Consider the following 4672-nt stretch of genomic DNA (forward strand, 5'->3'; position numbering starts at 1 on the left):
GAGGGGACTCTTCTGTGTATCAAGGGGTGGGGGGTGAGGGAGGCTGCAGCCAGTCGCCTCAGAGAACAGGATGGGTGGTTGTTTGGGCAGGTCTTGGGGTCACTAAGGAAAGCAGAGCAGTTTTGAGAACAGCCTGGGATGTAGTATTTGCTGTCACCTTCAGACAGGCTGCTGGGGCCACAATCAGTGTGAGCTTGGGGTCTGCAGGTGACATGGTCGTTGTTTCCAAGCATGCATCGGCTTGGGGAGTCGGAGAGCTCAGCATCCAACCACTCCTCAGCTGTGTGGCCTTCAGCAAGTGGCATAACCTCTGAGCCTCAATTTGCTCCTTCATAAAACAGAGTGTGGGGAGGGATAGAGCCCCTCTACCTGGTGTTGGAGCAGAGCTGGGACGTGAAAAGTGTCCGGTTGTCTTAGCTTCACCTTGGTCACCCCAGGAGGACTCTCCCTTACTCCCTTTCCTGGTCACATTGAGGTCCTTGCTCGCTGGGTGTCTTGCAGCAGCCCTCCCTCCCTCTCTGAGCCTATTTCCCCATCTATAAATGGATATTACTTTTGCTGCTCCCGGTACCCAACTCACCCCCAAGTGTTCTGAGGGTTCCTAGGCAGCTGTGCGTGGAAGACCCCAGGTCTCCTTCTCTACAGTCACACTTGGGGGGCATCTTGTGGTCGCCCGGCAGCTTGTGCATTCTGCGTGACCCGGTCAGGGTCAGAGCAGCCTCAAGACCCCGGGGGGCTCTAAGTCCATGCCCGGACCCTCCAGCCTGCACCTGGGAGCCCCTCTCTCTTGGAGCCCCCTCCCTGCTGGTCATTCACCTCCCCTAGTCTGAGGAGGGCCCCAATTCCACCCTTGACATCAGCACATGCTCTTTTCCCAGAAGGCTCCTGGTTTCCATGGAAAGTGGTCAATGTAAATAGCTGCAGGGCATCACACTGGCCCCACCTCCCTGTGGTGTCCAAGTCTCCCCTGTCCCCAGCCCGCCCAGTGGGGCAAACATGAACCTCTGCCTCAGTCACCCCACCCCGTACTTGGCCAGGGAAGCATTCCTTGCCTGCTCCAGTCTACCCTGACTTTGACTTCTGGGTCAACCATGTGTGTGACCTTGGGGCAGTCCTGTGACCTTGGGGCAGTCCTCAGGCCCTGTGAGCCTCATGTTTCTTTGTCTGTCACTTGGGGATGGGTGCTGCCAGCCCGTTTCTGAGGAAGGCTGAAGTGCCGCCCTGTGATCCCTGCCCCAACTCTGCTCTCAGTCTACCCATGGCTCCCCGTTGCCCTCCCCATAAAACCACTGTCCTCCAGGCCCTGCCCACGTCGCACCCTCATCTTCCCCATGCTCTCTTTTAATCATCGTTCCAGCCACACCAGCCTCCCCACCTCAGGGCCTTTACACAGGCTTCGCTCTCTGTTTAGAGCACCCTTCCCTCTGCTCTCTCCCTTCCCTAGTACACCAGTCCCATCATCCCTTGTGCTATGCCTCCGACTTCTGACCCCATCTGAGTTGCCCTTGTTTGTATGCTTTCCTGTTTGTCTGCCCCCACTGTCCATGAGCTCCATGTGGGTAGGCTACTGTCTCCCTGCTCTACTCGTGTCCTGTAAACATTTCTGCACGTGTGTATACCTGAGTATGTTAGGTACACAGCGTGACTGGAGGGACGGCCTCTCCCATGGCCCGGTGCCCTCCCCTGGGCTCCCGGCCAGCTTCCTGTAGCTGCAGGTTTCTTCAGGGAGCGGTGGCTGCTCCCGTTTATCAGTCTCTGCCACCTTAGCCTGAGGAATTGGGTATCTGCAGCGGGTGCGCTTGGGGCCTGTTTGAATGTCCTCAGTCTGGGTGTCCCTGTGCCTAGCTGAAGACCCCGTTTTCACAGAGGTTGACCATGCTTGGGTTCCACTTCCTGCTCTGCCACCTCACGTGAGCCTCTGCCTCCTCACATGAAAACAGGCTAAGTGTGTTACTGCACTGGGCCATCACCTCCTGCAAGGCCTGGCTGGGGTCTGCCCTACGTAGCCTGCCCCTGAGGAGCACTTGCCAACCTTGTCGGTGACATCAAAATGTGGCCTGAGGGGGCACCACTGCAAGGGCGGTGTCAGCACGTTCAGGCCGAGCCTCTGCGCTGGGCGCTTTTGGATGCGTGGCCTGGCCTCACTCAGCTTCTCAGGAGGCCCTCTCAGGAGGCTGAGACTACATTGAGACAGTCGGACTTGGCTGTAATCACTGTTGTGTCCAGGACTTGTCCATCTAGCCAGGGAAAGGCCAGGCTCCTGGGTTGCGAACACACCTCTGTGACGCAGAGCCTGTGAACCCCATTTTCCAGATGAGAAATAGACTTGCTTGCATTTAGGGGGCCGCGGCAGGATGAGAACCCAGCTCAGCCTGTTTTTGTTGCCAATGTTGCTAACCTGACCTTGGACAAATGGCTCTCTGGTCTCAGTTGATTAAGCCTTGTCACTCTGCCTGGGCCTGGCTCACTGCTGTCATGTGAGATGATTCCTGGAATCCCCAAGAGGTAGAGGAAACTAGGGGGCGGAGAAGCAGTGTCCTGCTCAGCTCCAGCTAGGCCAGCTCAGAAGAGCTAGGACTGGGCACCCTGGCTGGGCATAACCAATGTCCCCATGGTGGGGGTGTCAGTTGCTGATGCCAAGGGGCTTTGCCTGCCATTGTTGGAAGAGAGGTTGGCTGGTGCCAGCCTGCTGACAAGTGAACAGAAGCCAGAGCCCAGCCAGCATTTCTGGCACATCAGGACAGGCAGCTGGGTGCTGGGCCACTGCCTGACCCTTGCCTCAGTTGGCACTGTCCCTGGGGGTACTGTGGAACTTCCCAGGAGTTTGCTGCCTCCCTCCCAGGGCCTGGAAGGTAGGTCCTTCGGGTGGGGACTTCTCCGGCATTAATATCTCCCTCTTCGGGTGGCAAACCACTCCCATAGTTGGTCTATGTCCACATTCCATCAAGTGCCATTTACAGAAAGGGAAACAGGCCCAGAGAATAATTTGCCCATCACAAATGCTTAGCGACCGCTCGCTGCAGACCAATGCAGACGTGTTTTACTTCCATTCATTAAAGCTGCCATCAACTCTGGGAGGTAGTTGGAGAAACTGAGGCAGGGAGTTTTGAGTCACTTGCTGACGGTCCTGTGGTCAAAAAGCAGGGATTCAAACCCAGCTTCAGACCCTTCCAGCAAGGAACATTTTTTACACAAGGCTGGGTTTTCTAGTCTGCAAAGTGGGTACTGTCACTCCCATCTGAAAGTCACGTGGTTACATGGTATTTGGGAAGCACCAGGCCTGGCAAGGAACTGACGCTTTGTAGGTGTTCAGCAGACACCACTTCCTCCTCCTCTCTGGGGGGCAGAATGGAGATCAGGGCCTTTAAGTTTCAAGGAAGCAACCACAGCTGGGAAGTATAGAAGAGGAGGTGGGAAGATCAGGACTCAGAAGGTGGTCTTGGGCTAGTGAGCCCAGCCATGCACATGTGGTGTGAGCCTCAGTCATGTCCTCCAGCGGGGCCCTTTGAGGTGCAGTGCGTTAAGCCCTTAGCAGCGGCATGTACAGCCCTGAAATGGGAGCCTTTGTTAAGGCCTAGCTCAGCCTTGCTCCATTCCAGGACTCCCTGGTTCTGAACTGGATATCTACCAACCCCATCCTGCCCCTGGAGAAATAAAAGCCAGTACTTGGGAACATTTGTAACCCTCTCTGCCCTGGAGATTAAAGGAGTCAGAGAACGAGGTGGCCTCAGGGAAGGTGCCAATGGTAACAGAGCACTGGATGACAGATGGCTCCCTAAGCTGCTGGTGTGTGTCTGCAAAGAATCATATGAATTGCACCTCACAGAGAAGCTGAGGCTCACATGCCTGATATGACCTGCAAAGACTTTCACCAGAAGGTCAAGGAGAGGGCTGAAATATAATTTCTCCCAGGGGAGAAGCCCCAAAAAGAAAAGATTAAGATGTAGGAATCATTGTCCCACGAGGAAACTGAAGCTCAAAGTGTCCAAGGTTGCACAGTGGGTCAGTGGCTGGACAGCGATTGGAACTCAGGTCTCCCTGGCCTCCAGTGCCTGTTTTCTGACACTGCCTTATCCCCCTTTCAAAAAGCAGGCTGCTCTAGATTAGATTCACGCCCAGATCCAGCCACTGAAGTGCTTTGTGATGTTGGGGCAAGGAGCTTGACCACTCTGTGCTCTCTGTAAAAGGAGGCAATGGTCGTGTTGAATTCATGAGATTGTGGTTAGGATTCACAAAAAGCTTATAATTCACAAAAGGCTTATCAGGGATGAAGCCGGAATGGGATGTCACGGGATAGTGGGACAGAAAGCTTGAACTCAGAGAAGTCAAACTCTGCCAGAAAATCACACAGCGCAAGAGTAGGATTCCACTTATTTCCTGGTCTTCACCAATCCTGAGCTGCAGAGGGCGAGCCTGAGTGACTTCCAAAGAGTTCGCCCTCTCCGTGTCGTTTGCAGAGGAATACTGTGGAGTGAGGGAATGGAGGATTATCCACGAGTCCTTCGGCCCTCATGGCCCAAGCCCACTCGACACAGCTTCATGGGACTCCGCGCAAGGCGTCGGAGGCCACCTCTGGCGGCCACGCTCGGCCAAACGCTGCACCTTGCACTTTCGAGCCCGGTTCGGGGCGCACCGCCCACGGCCCCTGCGACTGGCTGCCGGCCCTGCCCGT

Source organism: Rhinolophus hipposideros (assembly GCF_964194185.1).
Source record: "Rhinolophus hipposideros genome assembly, chromosome: 16".
NCBI classification, from domain to species: Eukaryota; Metazoa; Chordata; class Mammalia; order Chiroptera; family Rhinolophidae; genus Rhinolophus; species Rhinolophus hipposideros.